Source organism: Pleurodeles waltl, chromosome 1_2, assembly GCF_031143425.1.
Source record: "Pleurodeles waltl isolate 20211129_DDA chromosome 1_2, aPleWal1.hap1.20221129, whole genome shotgun sequence".
NCBI classification, from domain to species: Eukaryota; Metazoa; Chordata; class Amphibia; order Caudata; family Salamandridae; genus Pleurodeles; species Pleurodeles waltl.
Window position 1 is genome coordinate 496,161,032 of NC_090437.1, and position 24,818 is coordinate 496,185,849.

A 24,818-nucleotide genomic window follows, 5' to 3' on the forward strand; every position below is an offset into this window, starting at 1 on the left:
CTATATGCTTTGTTGTGTAATTTTATTGAGAATAATGATGCGCTAATAAATAAATTGATACACTAATAATTGAATAAATATCTTGAAAATAAAACCCAAACTCTCATTATTGACTCTAATTGAACCAAATTGAATGTTCTTATTTTGTAAAGGTATGGCTCTTGATCGCATTTACAATCTGCCTCAAATACCTCACATCTAGGGCTCATTAGAAGTGCAGGACTCTCATATTTCTGAAGGCTCACAATAGTCGTCAGCGGCGGTAATACAATTACAGCTGCAACACTCCCATTCACCTTAAGCACTGCATTTGTTATGTTCACTCTTTCAAGATTTCAATAGCTTTGTAAGGCCTTCAATCACTTTACCATAGAATCACAATTACAATTGGCACATGTCACCATTGCTCTGTGCTCTGCAGTGAGGCAAATGATTGGATGAGCATGTATTCTCCAGGCCCACTGACACACAGTGTATGAACCACCTTCTGCCTTCAGCTTCAGCTTCTGCTCCAAGTTCTCAATCGTACCCTGTTATAAATACCACAGTAATAAACACCCACACAAACCTGCACCTAAAGGTAACCTTGTTCACAGTAGGCACCATGTTTTTACTGTCATTGTTGAGATAGTGTTGTTGAGAAATCAATCACTGTTTTTGCCTGGAAAGGACAGAGCAGGATAGGTACCCATCTCAAAGTGAAATTTTAGTTGCTGCTAGGTTTGAGACCCAAAGGGACCTGTGCCACTTAAATCCCTTCACCCTTGCATCCAGAATTATTTCTTCAGAATGTATACATTGGCCACTGTATTCTTTTTTTTTATTAATAACTGATGTCTTGACCTCAAGAGCCATTCTAGATTTTGTCTGATCACAACCTTCAAGGTCTGGGTAAACCCTGGGTCAGGTGGTAGCTTTGAAGCTGGGTAGTGTTGTCTTCCATAATATCCTCCTTGCCCCACATTAATTCTTCTTTCATCCTAACAGAAACTACGAAACAATGACAATTCAGAACGATGTGTCACATAATGAATGCAGGGGTGCTTGTCATTTTGTTTGTTAAAACTATAACTCTGCTGACTGTGGCATACAGCTTGATGTTTTGTAGGACCAATGGGATTCACAGGGTTTTTGCTTGCATGCTTTACCTCATTCTTCACTCATCCCTTCCACCTCGTCATGATGTAGGGGTAAAGGGGAATATTGAGTGTGCCTTGCCCCATATATCTGTCCTTTGTTTGCTCATATGCTTTTCACTATTTATTTGGAGCCACAGTGAGATCTGATTGTGAAATCTTCAATTTTAATTAATAGAAAGTTAACTTGATTCTGTATGTCATTGTCACTTTATCATGTGAAACCTGGTTTTCTTTGAGATCTGACACTCTTTGTTCCATTTAGTGGACCCTCACCAGTATCTTAGCCAAATTCTGATGAAGGGAAGAGATTTCTTGTACTTGGTTTCTATTTATATATCCCTAATATCCTGCAATATCAATTCTAACAGATGTTTTAAATTTTTCATCTGTGATTGTTCTTCAACCTGTCTGTCCTCAGACAGTTAAAGAAGCTCAGAAGATATCATAACTGTCTTGGACATAAAGTTTAGACAAAAAGTCGAAGCTAACTCAGGAGCAGGATTGCACTGAACCATACTTTGTTACTGATTGCAGGATCTTTTGAATACTTGGACTATTTTGATTATGTCCAACTTCAGCTTTAATAGAGTCTGCATCTAATCCCACAGCCATTAATCTACCAAACTCCTGTTTCTGTATTTTCACAGAAAGAGGGTCGTTTTTTGGTCCTGTATTGCAAATAGTATCAACTTCCTTTTCTTGATATCTTATCATACTGCCCATATGTCGTTTCACATTGTCCACAGTTACATTATTAGTGATACAAGCAGCTGTTGATTCATGCTCAGGTTTATGTTCCTGTAGATATGTGTCCTTATGGGAGGGTTTCAGTTCTAAAATTATCAAGTTACTATTTCCATCCTGCTCCATAATCACATCAGATCTTAGCAAGGATTCCCTCTGCACTGTTGCTTTTATACTTGGGGGCTTTTCTGGTTTAATTAATGAAAACTGCTCCTGTATATTACGCCTTTCCCCCTTTGATTAACAAAGGTTGAAGAGGAAATGTCAGAGCAAGGAAACCTCTGTGAATGATATGACCTCATTAGTCCTATTAGCCTGAAACTGCCCCAGCTAAATAGGCTAAGCAAAAACCCCTTGCTCCACACAAGACAGCAAGAACACAAGATAACAGTAGTCTACTACCCCAACTCAATGAGGTAGAGGACTTTTTAACCTCTAGGCTTTCTGCTCCCACCAGTTCCTGGGGGTCTCAGCCAGGAGACCAACTGTTGAACAACAGTGTCTTCATTTGATTCACTTTCTTCCTCATTCCTACTTCATGGCTAAGCCATTTCCAGAATGCTATTCCTAGCACACCAGTCACACCATTTGTGAACATCTGTTTTCTCATTTTTGTTTTTTCCTCCTACTCGCTCCGAGGAAAAAAGAAGTACAGTATGGCATTGTGGTGCCTCTAGCTGCAAGCAGCTTGTTGTCCCTCTAACTCTGTCTCCATTTTGGTTGCAGAGCTGTAAGTTCCACATCACTCCCATTCCACCACCTGAACAGACTGCAGAAACTCATTCACCACCTTGTTAAACAATTAACCTGCAGGTTTAAAAGGGCTCTGAGGGCTGATGATCACCTCCTCCTCCCGGCCACTAAAACTGATGCCGTGCAAAAGCTATGTGTGGGGAAGAATCTGAAGGGATCCTCCACTTGGCTCTTCCTTACTGTGTCCTCACTGCTGCTGCTATGTGCCAACATGAAAATCGAGTAAAGGCTCCTCTGGAAGGTGAACCTAGTTGCCAGCCATGTGGGATATGGAAAATCACTCTAGGAGGTCCAGTCTACTCTTCGTTGGTACCCCAGTAGGGAACAAGACCCAGGAGGGCCATTATAGGAACATCCATCTTGTTGAAAATTGATAAAGTCACGTATATTGATCACTCGATTATGAGAGCACCCAGCCAGCATTTGTCAAATATGAAATATCCATGTGTGATTCTTGTGAACTCTGCAAATTACAGCATTAAGAACAGATTTTCTCACTTGCAATTCAACAGAAGTCTTTTCCCATGCCTGATGGGAAAACATTTGAGTCTTTTAAGACATGTCCATTTCAGCTGTCCTTCATCAAACAGAGGTTTTAGCTCTGTTGGAAGATTTAGTGCTGGGGACACTCAGGCTTTCCTAGTCCAGCAATCAAAACTAAATTCTTATTTAAAGTTCGAGCTCAGATTTTACCATCAGAGGCAGAAACAAAAGCATTTCTGAAAACATCCAGAAGCAGACAGAATGATAAGGCTTATGAGATACGCCGATACAATATGAGATGCCTGAGACCAGATCTGACCAAATGACATTATTATGACATAATGTATAATTTATTTCTGTTTGTTCACATGGTGTTTGATTTGATTTAATCAGAGTGGCTTATCTCTATTTTTTCTCATTTTGAGGGTTGTGAGTTAGAAGGGTCCCCTCTCATTGGTTGGGGAGAGGAAGTATGAATCCAGGTGCAGAACCATGGCACCAGCGAGCTTAAGCTTTGAGTCATTAAATGGCACAAGGAGTATGGTGGGCAATTCCCCCCTCTGGTGTACAAAATGGGAAGAAAGTAGTTGGGGGCCAGAAGGGTTAGGTATTGGAAAAAAGGGAAGTGCATATGATGTGAGTGCATTGTAGTACATTTCTTTTTTTCTTTTTAATTCATTAGCTTTTTCTTTTTTATCTTTGTTTCTGCAACATCTTTAGCTGAGGACAACACCTTCAATGAGGTTAATTGAAGAATTGACTGTGCAATTGTATAAATTCTATATCAAGACAAATCTACGTATTTTTAATGCTTTTCAAATTATTGACAATAATGGTGCAAGTAATTATGTAAGGTAGCAGCGTGTAATGCACATGGCATATTGAATAAACAGAAATAATACTCAATTATGATAAGTTGAGTTCTTTTATATTCAATGTCATTTCTTTACAGAAAACACACTTAAAGTAAAATAATCTAAAATTAGTGACCCCTAGAAATTTTCTTGTGCTTTTTTGCCTCTTCAGGTGCAGCGGTGAGCAGTGGAAATCTATTTCTTTTCTAATATTAATTGGTAAATAGGAGAAATAAAGAGAAATGAAAGGGGTGGATGGCTCTGGGTTAAAGCCTCAGTGAAAGAATTTTACCTCAATTTGTCAATTATTATGGGCCAATTGAGGATGAGGTACAGGCTCCACATCAGCTTCACAAGATTGCTATGGATGTTGTTGGGCCTACATTTTTTGATGGTGATTTTAACTTTATACAAAATTGAAAGTTAGATAATTTAAGGAAGGGGAAGAGGCAATTAAACTGAAAACTGCACCATTACTCCTGCAGTTCCGATAAAACTATGCTTTGGTTGACCCATGGCAATTAGACTATCCGGTATCTTACAATACACAGGTTTTCTAACAACAATTCAATACTGGATTTCAGTTAGCTTACTTTTTAATCTCTCACACGTTAAGAAGAGGAGCAACTTGTATTTGGGAATAACAGATCATTTCGACTATTGTTCATCAAGCCTTGTGGTCAGCTAACTTTAAAGCGGTATCTTTTCTCTCAAGATGGGTGTCATATTATACTCCTGCTACCTTACATAAGATATTTACTGCTGTGTCAGAACAATGCTTCAGAGGTTATAGCAATGTTTTAGGTACTAGCTTGTTCATTTATTTTTTCTTGTCCGGCATGTTGATTTATGGTATAAAATTCATCAGCGTTTGAATTATATGCTTAGGATAGATGTTTGACCTGAAGCACCTTTATCATTGTTTGGGTATTAAAGTAATTTGAGTGTTTTCTTTTAATCTGTTCAATATTTTGCCTCTCTCACAATTTCTATTACTCCCTCTAATTCTACAGCAGTGTAAGTTAAAAGATATACCCACTGATCAGCAATGATATACTGAAATGATTCAGATAAGATTGTTTGAATACCTATATGCTTTAAGAAATAATAGCTTAACAAACTGTTTAAAATTTGGAACGCTTTTGATCAATATATAGGGCAATGTCATAAAGGGATTTGAGAGAGGAAGAGAGTCCTATATGTGACTTTTAATGTATTTTTGATAGCAGTATAGCAGTTTCTTACTTTGATATCACAATGCACAATATTTCACACTATATCTCTGCACCATTCATCCTCTCCTGCTGTTTTGTATTTAGGCTGCTACTGATTGCAATGTATTGAATTATTGCTCTTATGTATAATTAAATAGTTGATAATTTTGCGCTTCTTAAATACAAAAATCTAATTGAGAAGCTAAGCATCCACATGCACCACAATTCCTCACATTTACCTGCATTTGTTGTTAATGGGAGGATGGACTGGGGGAGCAGCATCACTTGGCCATAAATTCACCTCGTAACCAGCTGAAATGGAGCATGTAGCCTCTCCTAGTGAAGTTTATTTCTATTGCTTGAACTTGTGGCTGTGTCAGTTGCATAATATGAGGTATTATGTTAAATATACGAAGGATTCATTTTGAGCACAGAATATAATAGATTTTGTGCTTTCGGTTTGTTTTTATCTTTGCTTTCAGGTTGTGCTTTCTGCTGTTTCATGCCCTTGCCTCCTCCAACCTCCCAAAGACATTTGCAAGGACTAATTCATCTTCCATAGTCATATGACTATGCTCTCTTCTCTGATCTACATGTCTCTGGCATGTGATCAACATCTACTACACTATTTATCCTCTAAACCAAGGTCCTCAAGGGTGTTGAGGTAAAATGGCAGAGAAATGAATGGCATCTTCTTATGGAATTTTTCTTCATTGGGATTGGAAACCCCAGACTGATCTCTTCCAATCCTATGCTTTTCTCCTCACCTGCCACTCTTTTTGAACTTTCTAATTATAAACAATATAACCAAATCTTCCACTAGAATAATCACTGATTGAAACTTCCTACCTTTGACCACCTAGTTAGAGCTACTCCTTTGGGTTGCACTACCTCTATTTCTGGGTAGGCCCCATAGACCCACACACTCTGGTGCTGCTGAATTCCTTGGCTTGCACTATTAATGCTCCTTATGAATCGTCAGTAGCACGAAGGACTAGATACATTCTACAATACAATGCAAGACCTTTAGCTTTAGAAGAGCTATTGTTTGAGAACTCAGCTGTGAATGTCAAACCACTCCCTGTAGCCTAAACCACACACAGGGTAAGATCAACTTAAATACCTAGCTGAAAAAAGAAATAACAGATAAAAAAGCATCACAATAGTTCTGATGCCACTGATTCACCATCTCAGTTTCTCTTTAACTTCTGTTCTGCTCATCATCCAATGATAGATCATTTCTTTCATTCTGAAGTTGACATCTGGGATTACTTACTGTGGGTAACCAGGAGAACGTCATTAACAGACAATGCCCAAGTTTGTAGTTACTCAAAGGTTTGAGGATATATTTTTAAGAAAGGCAATTCAGGTAATAGTATCAAGCTACAGTAATTTGTATTCAGATCAAATATTGAAAAGTTTTAATGTGCATTCAGAATTTGTGCACCCAATTCTGTGCATGTTTTGCTACTTTTTGAGTCGTTTTCCCCTTCACAATGTACTAGCTTTTCCTTGATCAAAGTGAAAGGGAAACCTTTCCGAAATATTAAAATTACTCTGAAATTTAGAATCTCAGTTCTCACCCAAACTGAAGTCTATGCTTGAATTACATTGAGGTGCTAGAAGTGTATAAAACTGTGGAAGCTAGAATCTGCACATTTTGTGAGATTATGTTTAAACTTTTCAAACTTCTTATGCTTCTAAGTTTAAGAAATATAAAAGAAATTAAATGGGGAAAGAATAACGACTAAAAGTTTGTTTCACTAGAGAAAATCTCAGCAAAAAAATAGGATTGTATTCTGTGTTATGATAAAAATTTGGTGGAAAGTTATGTAAAAGCACAAGTTATCACGTGATATGCAAATTTTGCATTTAGCTCTAGATTTTGGTGTGAAATATATTTTTATGGCAATTTTGGAAGCAAGGCAGCATTGCATGCTAAACTAATAGCGCCACAAATGACTGATCTTGTTCTGGTTCTTCATGCTGTATCTATCTCTTTCACTATCATTTTACCATGAACACGGCATAATGTAGATTTTCCTAGTAATTTATGAAGGAAAGTCTTCATTTTATTAAAGACACGGAGGTGAGTATTATGCTTTCAATTCTTGCTTTATATCAAATAGCAGCAGTCAAGATACCAAACTACAAATCCCATGAGGCATATAAAAGTGACCAATGGATTAAAAAATGTAGTCCAAGTGAACCAGCCAATAACAACCAAGATACCCCTATAGTACCAAACTTGACTGCAAATAGCCATCTTTTCTTGTGGGAGAACTTAATAGACATAAAATAATGGAAAAAGGGAAAAACAATAGCAAATGCCATAATCTAAAATAAGAGTTCTTGGAAAGGGTTCATGAATCCATGACTTCTGAAAATACCTGGAAGTTCCTGTAGTATTGGATCCACGCAGGAAGCCGAAGAAGGAGGAACATCCAAGGCAGGAGAAGGTGAAGATGATCTTGTGAAATCCTTAAGAAGATGTAGATGGCAATGCGAAAGTCGCTGTCAGGGAGGGAGGGAAACACCAGTTATTAAGTGTTGAGATGGGATAATACTCGCCTCTGTGTCTTTAATAAAATTAAGACTTTCTTTCATAAATTACTAGGAAAATCTACAGTTTATGTCAAGACTGGACACTCCTATTATGCTCGCTTAGAGCATGTTAATAACAACAGAAGTAGCAGTGTGAACAGGTTTGCAATAAAACATTCTAAACACATTATCAGGTGTCCAATCTGCTGATCTCATAATGTCCTCAAGTCTGGAACTAGCCCCGAAGGCTCTAGAGGCCATAGCACTCCATGGGGAATGAGCACCAAATACAGCAGTATCAATGCCTGCTAAGGACATGATCCATCTGACCCACCGAGCCAGAGTGGCAGAAGAAACTGGAAGGTGGAGTTTACAAAAAGAAGTAAGTAACTGGGAAAGAGCAGGCATTCTGAGAGCAGCAGTTTGTTGTTCATAAACTTTGAAGCATTGTCCAACATATAAGGGGTCATTATGAGTTTGGTGGTCTTTTGGCAAGACCGCCACAGTGGTGGGTGCCAAAAGACTGCCAAGTTGGCGGTCATCCGACCACAGCATTATGAGTCACATTGTGAAGATTGCCAAAAAACACTCAAAAACCTGAAATTGCCAGGACACTAGAGGGCAGAAAAGAGGCAGCCCACCACCAGAACTGCCAGCCTGACAAAAATCCACCCACCAGATTACGAGCCACAGCAGTTCTTCAATGACAGAAAACCATTGGTGGTGCGAACCATCGCGCTCAGCAGGCACATCACGCTGAACAGAACACCACATGCGATAGTTCGAATACCTACACCTGACACACATCCGACATACCTACACCCTATAAAACACCCCCCCACAACCCACAATCCTTTGCAACAAAAACAGCATTCAGAGACACAGAGAGCAGCCAATTAAATTGAGATAGCACCCTACAACCATAGGCCCACATACACATCACACTCAGCACACACTGCACACCAGCACATATTACTCACATTATGAGAACACACAATCCATGACAAGCGTCTCACCCTCACAACGCACCACTCACACCTCACCATTCACCCAACGCAGCACCCTTACACTTACAACACCCTCACACACTATCTACAGAACCAATACCATGTCCCCACAAAAACACTGATGTTTCACTGACGACGAGCTGAAGATCATGTTGGATGAAATTGTCAGGGTAGAGCCACAACTGTTTGGAGCACAGGTCCAACAAACATTGATTGCCAGGAAAAGGGAGTTGTGGCAAAGGATAGTCGATAGGGTCAGTTCAGTTGGCAGCTATCCACGCACAAGGGACGACAACAGGAAGAGGTTGAACAACCTTTCCTGGGGAAGGTGCGTTCCATGGCATCACAACACTAGATCGCCATGAACAAGATTGGCAGTGAGCCCTCAATTCCTACCCCCCAGTTCACATCTTGGGAGGAGAAGGTCTTGGACATACTGCATCCAGACTGGAATACCTGGGGGAGGAGTCTGGTAAGTACCCACAACATCTATGTCACACATCTGTCTTGTCCTGCATGCTTCCTCACCACCCAAATACTCACTAATTAACTGAACGTCCCACCACACCTACCACCTATCCACCCAATGGCCGTCACATGCATGCCACCTCCTCAGTCAGCCCAACTGCCCACACAGCCCTGGGCAAAGGTATGTCAACTACTGGCTAATCATATCTCTATGACTCCCAGTTATGCACTAACCCACAAATGTGAAATCCTGGTATGTGCACATGTAATGCATGTACATCTAAAGTACGAGCCACACCATCTAGATTTTTCCATTGAGGACAAGTAAATAGGAATGATAGCTATGCAAAGGCGCACTCACAATAGCAACTAAACCAAAACACAGCTCCAGCCCTCTTACCATTCCTGATGGGCCACTGATCCATATCCCCAAGCCTGACATTTACTGACCATGGCAATGAGATCAATGCAAATGCACACTCACAATAGCAACTAAACTAAAAAAACAGCTCCAGCTCACTTACCATTCCTAATGGGCCACTGATCCATATCCCCAAGCCTGAAATTGATTGACCATGGTTTGGAAAGTAAGATGGCAGACTCCATGCACATGCACAACATCGAGAGACAGGACTATTACCCTAGCATACCCACTTACTGTGTTCCCACTATGACAGTTTTGTTTGTGCAGCTATGATGTTTGACATCTAACAATCCAGACTAATCATTAGCTAACAGAGCTGAACAGTCATGTCACATATCAGACAAACCCATAAGCCATCCACAGTGCAATATGTACCATACTTGACGGACAGCTCCCAGCATGGAGTATGGAAATCAAGTCACATACTTGTATGTACAACAAAGGTATGCTGTGCATCATCTGTCAATGTCATTGCAAGAAATCATGTTAAGCCACTGTCTGCATTTCACAAAGAACTAACCAAACACACTATCTAAACTGAACTTTCTCTCACACTCCCTCCACAGGTAACCCTGCCATTGGTACCATAGAAAAGATACAAGAGACTTCCAGTCCCCCTCAGGATGGAGGCCCCAGTGAGGACAACACTCCTGGATGTCTGGACAGCGACAAACAACCAGGCCCATCTGGGACACCTGGACAGTCAACGACTCCCAGCCTCACCCTGCCCACATCAACCCCTCTCATCCCTGGGTTATCCACATCATAGCCAACCATTTGCCCCCAAACCTGCGTCCCAAGGCCTGTTCAATCAATTGTGTGCCCCACAGTACAGGGACCTGAGTCGAACCTTATCACCCCAGACAGTGATGGTCCTGCTGCCACTGGGAGTGGGCACACTGTGCCGGAGGTACAGGCACCTGGGGCAGGGTGCATGGGAGGGATACTGTGGACCAGACTATGGGGCCTCCAAGGGCCTCATCTGACCAGGAAACCATCTCTCAAGTCTTGGGAGCATTCTAAAGTTCCCAGGACAGGACAGGCCAAATTATCACTATGTTGGGGGAAAATCAAAGGCTGCAGAGGGAATACTACCAGGAAGTCATGCAGCAGTGGCAGGCACATAATGCCACCATGGCTTCCATTGCAGGGGTGCTGAGGGACATCAACAACACCCTGCGTGGTTCCTCAACACATCAACAGGCCCCTTCCACTAGCAATGTTACATCTGCCCCATCTATCTCAGCGGCAGGTAGTGGAATGGAGGTAATGCCAGGGGAACCACATGCCTCAGACACCCCAACCTCTGTAGCTGAAGAACCCCCCCGCATACATGGATGTCCACCCAGACAACCAGCTGCAATAGATGCCAAGACCAAACCCACTGCCAGCAAGTGAACCTCTCCTGTTTTGTCACCCTTGTGTGCCACTGAGACACCCTGTTGACTGTTCTGAAACATTACTCCATTTTCCCATGGTACAAGGACACTGGACCTGTGTAACCAACTGTTGTAGCAGCTACTCTGATTAATCCATCTACCATGACTTCACTCACCACCTTTTTATTTATGTGTTCACATTTCGTTTGAATTTGTCTACCCTAAATTGCACAATAAATAACATTTGGACACATCTACTGTATATGTGCCTTTATTGATACAACATTTGTCACACTTGTCAACTGTGGTCTGGTAATGTCCCCCTGAATTGAACAGGCAGTGTAATGACCATCAGATTAAGGCTCCCTCAGTAGGAGACACATGACAACAGAAATGCCATTGGACAGATGTCAGAGAGGTTAAAAATCCAGAGAAACAGCAGGGTATAGTCTGTATTCCAATCTGCAATTAGAGAATGACAGAGAGTACCATCAGGAAGACATGGTGGCATACAAATCAAATTTTCAGCTAATAGAAGTCATGCCCATGGTAGACCACCTACAAAGCAGGGGCATCCAGATTGGACCAATACATCACCAGGTACAGGCTCTTCACATAACCATACAATAGCTACACAATCACATATCCCATGGAACAAACAAAGATCATCACAGAGGAACATGGCACTAAAACCATACACATAGATCCCATATCTGTAGGATTGTCAGTATACAGTTACCTGCACAGTTACCTGCACCTTGGATAGGAACACCAGTATACAAACACTACTACGTGCCAAGCACATAACTATGTACCCCATCCACTGTGAAGGCACAGGCCATGATGCAAACATCACACATGGCCCACTAACTACAACTGGCACATAATAACCATTTCACATCCCCCCATCCCCACTGGGAACAGGACAGGAATAAGCTGTCACAACCCCACATGCGTGGAGGGAGTACAAACAAGGTACCAGCCACTGTACCTACATCCATATTATCAGCCATCTGTCTGGTACACCTTTTACATCTGTCAGCAATTACCATTGCTCAATGGCAATCAATACCTCAAGCCTAGTTAGCTGAGTCAAACAGGAAATGGCCATATAACTGAGTGGAAGGAAAAGAGGATAGGGGAATGCCACACACATAGCTCTATACTAAGTAGTGCAGTACAGAAGTGTATGTTAGAATCTGATGGAACTGTGCATGACAAATCTGAACAAAATGTACTGTACACATTACAGTCTAACAGTCAGCATACACAGCTCACACTTAGGCATGGGAACTCATGACTCCCCCACTGATGAAGCAAGTCAGGAGGAGTAATGGCTGACATCTACTTCAAGTTGGGCACATACAACACTCCAATAGGTCCACTTCACATACCTGTATATCACATGAAGCACTGATTGATGAGATCTGTCCTAGAGTCACAGGCTCCTTCGTCCTCTAGCTCTTCATTATTTGCCATCTCTACATTTCCACCCACAACTCCAGCTGCCTCACCCTAATCTGCAATCAATGGTATCTGACGTCTCAGGGCTAGATTGTGGAGGATGCAGCAGACAACAATTATTTGTCATACCTTTTGGGGAGAATAGAGGAGGGCTCCTCCAGATAGGTCCAGGCACCTGAATCTTGCCTTCAGGAGGCCAAATGTTTGTTTGAATTCATGCCTTGACCTTTCGTAGGCCTCACTGAATTGGAGATCCCCTGGTGTGGCTGGGTACCTCACTGGAGTCAACAGCCAATGACAATTAGGATAGCTGGAGTCACCTTTGTACACAACGAATGTATAACACAATTGTTGTATGTGGGACTGCCTCGATTGTGATGATAGGAAACTTAACCCACAGACACACACCACAAAGCAAACTTACCAAGCAGCCAGCACCTCTCTGTTTGTAGCTGTGCCATTAGATGTTGGACATTGCTGTTCCGCATGATGTAGGAATCATGCACAGATCCAGGAAACTTGGCTGTGAGTTGTGAGATGTACTGGTCTGCACCACCTGCACAATGATAGAGTGGTAGTTCTTCCTGTTCCTATACACCTGTCCATTGGAACTTGGAGGGATGAGGGCTACATGGGTCCCATCAATGGCTCCTACCACATGAGAAATGTGTCCCATATCATATTAGTCTGCCTTCACATAGGCCAAATCTGCATGCTGGGAGAACCTGATGTAGCTGTCCTGGTGTTTCAACAACCCACACAGTAAATCCTTCAACACCAGCCTGAACATGGCCTGAGACATCCCTGCTGTTAAGGCCATAGTATTCTGAAAGGACCCTGTGGCCAGGAAGTGTAGCACTGACAATACTTGAATGATGGGAGGTATGCCATAGGGATTTCAAATGGTAGGCAACAGATCTGGCTCCAACTGTGTGCAAAGATCCATAATGGTCTTACAAATGAGATGATAGGTCTGGATGACATGCATGTCCTCCATGGTTTCCAGGACCACTAGTGATTGGGAAACAGGTGCGTGTCTCACTCTCCTCATGGCAGCATTACTATATATATAGAAGATATTATACTATGAGTTATGCAGTATGCACACATCTTTTACACAGTGTGATTACCTGACACATAACATTTGTTGAGGAGGCATAGCACTTCTGACATATACAGTACAGCCCATAGATATGCACAGATTCCAGCATCAGTGCTGCACATTGGCTAACATGTTTATGGGAATGTACATGTTAAACTAATGTGTGTGTGTACATATGTGTAAGAAGTAGCTGTCCTGCACTATTCACACATATGTCTTGTAACCTACCAATAGCTACCCATGGCCCATGTTTCTCAGAGTAGCTTACATAATTCTCACCATTTATACTCCCTCATAACATAAATTGTGAAATATATGACCATTATGTTGCACATACATGATGGCACAACTTACGTATATGCACTTATTTTGGTAGAACATGTGAATGACACAGATTAATAAACACATGCATTGATGAAATGTTCCCAAAATGGCAGGCACTTGACCTATTGTATTGGACAGTTGGAAGTGACCTAAGTCCGCTGGCGGAAGTCGTCATGGCGGTAGGGGAACACAACCGCTGTGCAACCTGCCATTGGGTAACCTTGCTGCCTTTGGCATACATGGGCCAATGGCAATGACTTCCGGTGGTGATGGTCCTGTATGTGGCGGCCGTGGCCACCATTTTCTGCTGTATTGCTAACTTGCCTATTGACACTGTTGACCTCCACGACGTGAGCTGCTGTGTACTGACTCTGAGAGCCATTATTGCCACATCCCGCAGGTGATAGGTCCCCTGCTTTCATCCCGGAAGAACTTAAGAGGCTGGTGGAGGAGGTCCTACCACTGTATGGACAGCTATATGAGGCACCAGAGGAGCAGGTGCGTCCTGTGCCTTAGCCATGTGTGATAGATGTGCATGCAAGATCTGCCAATGGTCTAGAAATAGTAGGCAACATATGGTATTATCTGCCTACATCATGTCACAATGGTTACTTGGGGTCAGCTCTAGTGTAGTGGGACAAATCATGTTAACCGTAGCCTACCTGATGTTGACAGGTTGGACAAGCATTGATTTAGCCTTACTTCATACTTTGAGATGTGGTGCCTTGCCTGTACTGCTATTTGTCATCAAAGTCTTGTTGTTGTGGCATTTGTTGTAAGTGTAATGGTAATGGTGTAGGTCCATATGTGCATCATGTGTACATGTTATTTCAGTGGGATATGTGTGTTGTGTGGACCTAGGTAATAGTATTGACATGTCAGGGTTGGTGTGAGTGATGTGGGTTCACTTGTGTTGACATGTAGTGGCTCTGTATCTGCATGCCACATGATATATAAGTTGCCATATTAGTTATCAGTTGACTGTCCTTTGTTTAGTTGTAGTTACACTGTTGTCTGTGAATGTCAGTGAATGTATCATATGTGGTAGGTAGGACACTGATGCTTCACATGCATGTAAGGTGTGATGTGGGGTATCTGTGTATGGTTATTGCAACAAAGCCTCTGGACTTCAATACATGTTGTGATTTAGCTGTTCTCAAGACATTTATTCTAAGATACTGAAGGCACCTGAATGGGACTGGCACATGTTGTATCTTCATCAGGGATTGTGTCTATAGTGTAAGATCTGTACTGAGAATTCAGGTGGGCATGTGATTTCAATGACAGGTGCTGTGTAGTTAGGCAATCGAGTTTTCTTGACTTGCATGGTACATTAGTTATGGACATGGACAGGCCAGGAGTTGAATGTGAACGTGCATGATGTGGTGTTAACTGTCAAATGCTGTTCCTAATGATGATAGGAGAGATCTGACCAGGATTAGGACAGACTTTAAGCTTTAGCTAGCCCATGATGTGCATGCTGACATAGGTTTACAGGTGATTTGATGGAAGGCTCCAGTTGTGGTACCTTACATGGAATATGATATTGGTGAGAGATATTAAATGAAGGGATGGATAGAAGTGACATGTTGTGACATGAGATAGGATATGTGGTGTCCCATATGAGATGCCCTAGCCAAGAGATGTATAGCTACAATTATGCATGTTTTCATGTGTGTGTGAAGAATGTGATGACCCTCTATCTCCCTTTCTATCTCTCCTCCCTCACTCTCTATTTTTGTGCATCAGCATCTGCAGGCGAAGGAGATGGGACACAGGTGAGTGGGGATGCTGCAGCCACAGGATGAGGAGTGCTGAGACCTCCGACAGAGAAGGTCCCAGTTGGCCTGGAGGGCGAGGGGAGTGCCACGGGGGAGACCAGATCTTCCACTTCATCATTTTCAGAAGCATCCTCCAGTGGACACTCCCTGGTGGTGGCAGACCCTTCTGGGACGACCTCAGCACCATCTCTTTCCACCACCCCGCTTTCTACCACCATCCCTCATCCAGTTGCCCATGCCCTCTCACCCAGGAGGGTGGGCATCTCCTTCACCGCAGGCACCTCTGCCCCTGTCAGCCCTGCAGCTCTTAGTGAGGAGGCTATTGAACTCCTGAGGCCGATCTCTGTGGGTCAGTCAACCACTGTGAATGCCACCCAGGGACTGGCAACTCAAGTCCAGAAGAGTAATGCGTTCCTGGAAGGCATTCACGGTGCACTGGCTGGCCTGCAGCTATCCTTTCAGGCTCTGGCCTCCACACTGACAGCAGCCAGTCAACCTTTGTCTTCCAAACCCTCTCCAACTTCCTCTTCCCAATCCCACAACCATCTTCCCCAACCCAGCAAAAGCACACAGACAGATAAGCATGCATCCACCTCAGCATTCAAGGGTAGTGCTAACAAACACAAGTACTATAAGACCCACCACTGGCATGCACCCAAACAACACCTACCTACAGACACATCAACAGTCACTTCCTGCTCTGACACGCCCACTACCACCATCCCCAGCATCACAGAAACTACATCTGACATACCTGCAGGCACCACACCAACATTCACTGATACAGCTACAACACCTATCTTACCCACAATCATCACAACAGCAGACCCTCAGACATCCACCCCAGTTACCACATCTGCAGCCACCACAACTACCAACACACCTACATGCAGCACATCCACCATGCCTGCAGTCACCACCCCTACAAACAGTCGCCATCCACCATGGCATCTCCCTGCACCTCCACCCCCTCTTACAAGAGACATAAATGCCCACATTCACCCACCCAACAGACATCCACCACCCACAGGCCTCCCTTGCACACACTTGCACCCAAATCATCCTCCGAAACACCTCTTACAACCACTCCTTCTCCCTCCACTCCCAAACACTTTTGCCATGACTGCCCCGTGTGAGTAAGAAGTTTTTCCTCTCTGAGTTGTGCCTTTTCCCTACTCCTCTCCCACCACGTGTTATCCCTAAATTGTCTGTGTCCCTCCCCAAGTCCTGCCCTTCCACCTCCGAGACCTCCCCTACCGCCCCTGCATGTTCCAATTCCCCTCCCCACAAGAAGTTGACCACTCCTAAGAGTTTCCAGCCCTCCCCTAAGCCTCGACCTAAGCTCCCCAAACTCAAGCCCAAGGATCACCCACTCAAGCCCAAGCCCAAACCCCCAATCCCTGAGGTGCCTGACTGCCCCTTGATGTTCCAAACTATGGCGGTTACATGGCAGTCAGGAGTCAAGTTAGGGCACAGAAATGTGCATATTGTGATTGTAGTACTTTTGTTGTTGGAATGGCGTCTGGCCTTGAACATTTTACCACAATTATTTATATTTATAATATAACAGGACCAACCTGTTGTTGGTTTCATGGTTACATCCAGCATTTCTTTACTTAGGCCATTTTGGTCTTGGCTGACATTGTTTGTGTGTAAGCATTTGGTGTGAGTGGTGGTTGAGCTACTAGTTATGTCTGGGCTGCTTGTGTGGTTGTGTGCATGGTATTTCTCCCCCAGTGATGGGTGGATTGTGTAATAGGCCTGTGTATGTTGGGGACAAATTGTTGTGTTGGTATTGTGAGGTGTTTGTGTTGACATGTATTATTTACTGTGTTTATGTGCCTCTGTGTTGTTGAGTATGTCTGGGGATGGGTATATCAGGTCCGTTGTGATGTGTGTTTGCTGGGTATGTGGTATGGCTCATTGTTTGGATGTGTGATTATGTTTGTTCTCTGGTGTTGTTACATTGTGTTGTATGTATGATTTGTCAAATGGAGGTATGTATGGTGAGTGCTTAACGGTGTTTTGTGATGTTGTGGTGTAGGTGTGTCATTTGGTGGTGTTGTGTGTTGTGTGTGATCGTGCCTTTACTGTGTATCTGTGGTTTAGTATGTGTATTTGGCTTGTGTTTGTGTGTGAGATGGGCGTGTTGTGTGTGTACTGTGTATGTGCATGTGTGTAGGTGGCTGTGTGTGTGTGTGTGTCCATGTAGATGTGTGGTTACATGTGTGCGTCGCAGTCCCCAGCCGTGCTATTTCATATAAAGCAAGAATTGAAGGCATAATAGGAGCATCCGGTCTTGACATAAAATTAAGTAATGTGCTGCAAAGGTGTAACTTTGAGATTTTCACATAGCAAGTGTAACACGAATTTACCAAGATTATGCAAATCATACCGACGTAGTTGAAATTTCACCTAGGCCTAGAAGTAACCTTTTTTGTGAGAATTTCCATGTCTGCTTCTTTGCAGGAAAATTGCTGTGTGCAAAGTTAAATGGATTTCTCAGATATTTCAATTTCACAAAGTGTAAAGTTTGTTACCTTCTCTGGTGAAATTTTTGCATGCACTTTCTGTGCAACACTACCTTACGGAGATCGTAATCGTAAGTGTGAGGACAATTTTCATTCTGTCACAAAGTGGAGAACTGTAATTGAATTGGATTAGAAGTCTGAGTTTTGGACTGCACATCTGTAATTTTACTTGACAGATTTCATTAGGTCATGCCTGCCCAACATTTTCAAGGTAAATTGTGTAGATAAGTATGTTTAGTGATCAAATTAGTGCAGTAAACCTCTCTCTGCATGTTACTTTTTATTTTTCCCTGGCTTTTTACCTTATTTGATAAATACCTCACCTTTAGGAATCAGTACATACCTGTTGCAGTAAATAACCCTCACGTTTCCTCACACTCAGAAGCAGTGTCTTTAATAGATGTCTAAGGGCATCCCACTGACCATTCTCCCCTTGTGTAGCATGACTATCACCCTCTAGGTCACGATCAAAACTGTCTTGGACTTTTGTGGGATTCCTAATTCTTTCATTGTGTTGTAGTCATTTTCGCTTCCATTGAACTAATTCAACTAACACACTTGAAATCAATGACTTGTAGGTGAAAGGTTCATGACCAGAGAATGTCCGGCAGTGACCTGGCGTGGGTCAGCCTGTTCTTGTATCCCCTTTAATACACAGCTCTCCTAATAAATTTTGCTTCAACCGGTCTCCTGCATGTTCCTGTTTTGCCTCTGCCAGTGTAGTGTCCAACCATGATTTCTAGCCCACCAACTAGAAAAGCTTGACATTTCCAAACATGATACGTATTTAAAAAGCAACATTCTATTTTTCAATGTGATAAATAACACGTTTAATAGCTTTTTCAAATCCATGTCAATCTAGTGAGATCCTAAATCCACACACCACGAGCTTCAGAACTCCCCACATCACAGCACAAAAAAAATCACAAAAGCATTGCTTTGCTGCTTATGGAAAGTTAAGCTCTCATAGTAGGCACGCGCACGAAAATTGAAGCGTAATTGCACGGACGGTGAATTGATTGCAATTAACCTTAAGACTTGCCCTCGGGCCAGGGGTTTTCCGCCTTTTCCCTGGAGCAGGTGCACCAAGGGCCGACTATGCAGCCGGAGAACAGACAACATTGACGAAAACTGCACACGGCTCGGAACCAAGTACATAAATCACGGCGGATAACACACATTAGACTGAAATCATCAAATTATAAATGAAGCTCATAAATCACAAGATTATGCTCGTGGTTTGTATCGGGACACATAAATTATAGAGCGAAATCCTAGGGTGAAAGGTTCACTGAATAATGAAATGGGCTCCTATAACAGAAGGATTAGCATCTGCAGGAACTGAGCGCTGCCTGGATTAAGGAAAATAAGCAGCACAATGCATCATCAGGGGCCGCACACCTGACAACAACCAAGAGGAAGGGTGTGCACCAGTTGTAGTTCCTTAAAAGAGAAAAAATACCTCTCAATAACTAAATAAATACACTATCATATTCAATAAATACATTTGTTTTGAATCAATGATACCAGGAACAGAGTTTTAGTAAGAATGTGTCAGAAGTCAGCCCTTTTTCACTTTCACTTTTCTGCACCCAGTGCCTTTAACTGGCTGTTATGCTATCGCCTTCTATTCACATGCTGCTGCACACTCTTGGGTTAAGGTTGTAGGGATTGCTTGGTAATAAACCTTCTGTTTGACCCATTTTATACCAGGGGGTTTAGGAAGACAGATCTGATTGTATTTCTGTAGTGGAAAATGCTATTTTATTGGGCCTCGGGCTTCAAGGGTAGGGAAATGATGTGTGGTTTGCTGTGTTAACGAATCGGTGTAAATAGGGGTTTATAGATCGCAACTTAGGGTCAGATTTACAAGGCCCTTGCACCTCCTTGCACAACATCAGCATAATTTTTTACGCTAATGTGGCGTTAGGTAGGCATTTCTGACGCACCATATTTACAAAGTGGCATGATACTAGCTTTGTGCCACTTTGTAACCCTTTGCGCCACATTATGTCTGCGCTAGGCATAAGGTATGCAAGGGGGGAGTTCCCCTGCAGGGAGGCCACAAAAAATGGGGCAGTGAAATTTACATTGCAGGCGTTAAAGTGACGGGCCCATAATGACTTATGGGCCTCCCTAGTGCTTTCCCATAATTAATGGCGCTAATCCAGCAAAGCACCAAAATAGTGTCATAAATTCTGATGGTATTGTGCTAACGTGCGCCATGGTGGGCTGTATTGTAAATACAGACCTACCATGGTGACATTAGGGGGACTAAGCACAGGGCAAGAAAAGTGGCGCAGGACTGATGTGCCACTTTCTTGTAGATCTGGCCCTTAGAGTATTGTTCTCGAATAACAGTTGTAATGATGCACACTTTAGTACATCATAATACTGATAGTTTTAAAGTGGCTTCTAGGTGCAGTGCAGCAAAAACCTTTTGTCATAAACAGAAGCGGAGAGAAGTCCTTTGAATAAGATCCTTCAGTAGCGTGACTAGATTTTGAAAATAAGCATTGGCAAAGACAATAGGTCTCACTTTTGTGACCTATTGGCTTTGCCACTGGTTTTTAGTGATGATATACACCATTAATACTCAAAGATGATTCCTGTCCGCATTTTGGTTTGCCTGTAGCTGGGATAGGATTTTGTTTCCCAGCAAGTACTGAGCCCAGGAGGAGGGACAGAGTGCAGACAGGGCGCTCTTAAGCTCTGCAGGACTCCCGAGACCCGGGACACGATACCTACCAGCATTTTGCTTTGCCTGTAGCTAGGGTGAAACTTCATACCTCAGCAAACACTGTGCCAGGAGGAGGGACAGAGTGCAGACAGTGCACTCTTAAGTGCATTGGGACTCCGGGGACAATGGGGCGCACAGGGGCCGGGCCCAGGTGCATGCCCAGGCAAAGACCAAGCCAAGAGCAGGCCTGTCTTTGCCTATCGGAGCCTGGAAGAGGCTGTGCTGGACCACCGCACCAACATTGGTTATTGCGGTCCCCTTTGGTCCTTTACTGAGTCATTGTCTTTGCTGGCTAAGTCACCTCGTCTTCTCTACTATTTGGGCCTGTGTTTTCTGGGTGATAACATTTTTGCATTCTTGGAGGTGATGTTAATATGGTAAAGAGGTAAGTGGAGACCGCTAAAGTGGTTGATAAAAGACCCACGACTAATAAATCTATATTGCCCTTCCTTAATAATGCTGTGGAGGTCCTCACGGAGGACGTCTCTATTGTGGGTGACCAATAGGCCTTAAACTGAGTCCCAATAGAGGCTATGCCACAATTGCGATTTCCTCCAATATTTGTCGCCCATTGCGTAGTCCTCTGATCATGGCTGCGCACCCAAACCATTCAAAGAATTCTGAGCAACTGACCAACTCTAACTTGGACTGATTCTGAAAAGAACAGGTGAGGGTGAGAACTAAAAACTCTGGCCCTCATTCTGACCTTGGCGGTCTTTTCGCAAGACCGCCGAGTTACCGCCGTGGTGAAGACCGCCGACCGCGGCGGTATGCCGCTGTGCGCATTCTGACCGCTGGGAGCGTTCCGCCGGAAAACCGCCAGCAGCCACATTGGCGGTCGGCGGGAAAGTGGAGACTGGTCAACCTCCACCGCCACGCCAGCAGAACACCGCCCACAGAATTACGACCCACATTTCTGTGTGGCGGTCTTCTGTTGGCGGTCTTCTGTTGGCGGTCACCTCCCCATGGCTCCTGTCACCTCCCGGAGGACCAACGCACAAGGTAAGTTGACCGTCCGTGAGGGGAGGGGGTGGGGGGGTGTTGTGTGATGTGGGCGTGCATGGGGGTGTGCGTGTGAGTGTGTAGAGGGGGTGTGTGAGTGCGTGTATGCGGGCGGGGGGTGCTGCTGTGCCTATGGGCAATGTGTGCTGTTCGGCAGGTGCGCGTGTCTGCATGTATGTGTGCGGGTATGTGTCCCCGTTGTGTATGTGTGTGTAGGGGGTGTGTATATGTGCATGTTGGGGGTGTGTGCATGTCGGGGTGCATGTATGTGCATGTCGGGGTGGGGGTGGGGAGGGGGTTCGTACCACCTCTGGGGGGTGGCAGGGGGGTGGAGGGTGTGGGGGGAGGACTCGGGTGGGTAGTGGGGGGTGGGGGAGACCCCTATCAGTGCCAGGGAAGGAATTCCCTGGCCCCGATAGTGCTTACCGCCATGGTTCGCACGGCGGTTCCCGCCCGCAAGAAACCGCGGCGGTAGGCAGGGTCATAATACCCTTGGCGGTCTTGGGACGACCGCCGGGCCGGAGTGCGCAAACTCCAGCCCGGCGGTCATGACCGCCATGGCGGTCGGAGTGGAGAAGTGGCGGTCGGTCGCGGCGGGGACCGCCGCGGTCAGAATGCCATTTTTAATACCGCCGGTCTGTTCGCGGTCCGACCGCCGTCTCTCCGCCGACCGCCAGGGTCAGAATGAGGGCCTCTGTGTTGTCGGGCTCATCCAAGATGGGTAACAAACCTGGAAAGGGGTCGAAGAAGGGGAACTCTGCTCTGGTTTCTGCTTCACATTTGCCTCCATGTAGCCATCACGATTTTCTCCACAATTTGGACATGAAAATCTCAGCTGTTTTTGACACATTTAGCTCTTTAATCTCCATTTGGAGGAGCAGGTGGGGAAACTAGGTGTGACTTTTTTAATCACCTACGCAGAACGTTTTGTCTAAACTAGCCTCCTTACCAATATTGTTAACAAAACTGTGAAGGGCTCCCCACAAGGTCAGACCAGATGTCCTTATTCATCTGGTCTTCCGGCCTCTAACATGATGTTTGGGGCCCTCATCAATAGCCCTGATAATTCAACCCCTGAGGGATCACCATCCTGTAATACTCAGTCTGCTCCTCAGGTGATTCATTTGAACAAAAGGTGCAGTATGAACCATTCCCACAAAAGAACTGGAAGCATAATCACTGATCGTCCAGATGGCATTTGCTAGCACTCCATCAAGGTTGACTCTAGTGAGAAATCATGGTATGTGGTTATCCAGCTGCCTCCTGCTTAAAACTCCTTATGTACTTGTAATGACAAATGTTCTCCCTTTTAAAGGGCAAGGAAACAGAAAGTTTCCAGCAGCTTAAGAACTCATTGCCTCATTGATTGACCAATAGGGTTAATTTTGAGCAGCCCCTATTCGATGAGATCATTATGATCCGTAGATTAGGCCAGTTAGGGAACTCCAACAAAGTGTGCCCTGGTGATTGTATAAACATAAACTTTCGTAATCCTGTAAGGTGCATAACAATCGCCATAACCTTAGGTACAATGTTGCCTCAAATAACAGAATTTAAATTTTTCAGCTAGGTTTTTTCTATCAGCCCCATCTTGACAACCCTAAGCGGATGTGGGAGGTGCATTCTGGTCAGTGTGGTGTCCCGGCTAGGCTATTTCACCCAAGTAAAAAAAGACCCTAGTTTGCAGTTCAACAATTGATTCAAGACTTTGTCCCAACTAGGTGACCCTGATTGACTGGCTTTTACTTCTTAAGCAGGAAATTTGGAAATGTCCCAGGTGTTTAGCCCAATTAGTGATCTTAAATTGATCATCTGAAACATAGCTGTGGTTTGAGGTAAAAAGTCTGATGGGATTGTGTTCTTATGATATAATTTGTCTTCAAGAGACTTGAAATGCAAGGAGTTGTTTGCATTAGAACAGTGTGACTGCTACTGCAACTCCCTCCATCCATGGTAGAGCAAGAGGGGTTTTAGTGACACTTATCAACTTGGATTTAAACTGCAGAACAAAGTTGGTTACCTCAAATGTGCCCAATATTTTAGGCATCATTTTGATTTTCCCAAATATGCACAGTTTGTTAATTCTGTTGCTGGGGGATTTTAACATGCATCCTTGCATGGTGTGCCATAGCCATGGGGACCATGGCAATTTTTCGCCATTTATAGATCAGGCCCACCTTAAACATACCCACTAAGGTGACTGGCTAAATAATCCCATCATAGACTAAAATGTAGTTAATCTGATGAGGGGGGCAGCACCAAAGAGCTGACACCCATGTTCAAAGGTAGGGGCATTAGTTCCAAAATGGATTATATTTCTGTTTCTGCTTGTTTATTTTCCACCCTTGTAAACTTCAAGGTAAAATGGAATGTGTATAGTGACCATAATCCCCTACCGGCTACTTTTAGATGGGTGGCACTGTTCATGGGCCTGGTGCACCTACACAAGGAGTCAATATTGACTAGGGATCAGGGTCGGAAGAATAGATGGGCTAAGCACACCCCTATTGATTTCCTCACTAACCTGGTTGTTGCTTGTCAATCTGATTTTCTAACCTGACTAACTCTTATGTTAGTATTCTTGCTGTGTTTTTTCAATATTTGCAGTTTGATCAAATCAGCTCTTTCTAGGACTGGGGCATGTTCATCCTTACTCTATTGTAAAAGGTTTAATAATCAGTGCTCCCAGGCACACAAGGATTTGATAGAGACTTTGCACACAAAAAAAACATATTCTGGAAGAGGTGATGAAAGCAAGGGCTGCATTTGACTTGGTCTGTAAGGATCATAAAAAACATCTGAAAAAGGAGACGTGGGAAAACAAATTTGCTGCCAGCACTTTGCGGGATAGTGCAGCCTTTAGGA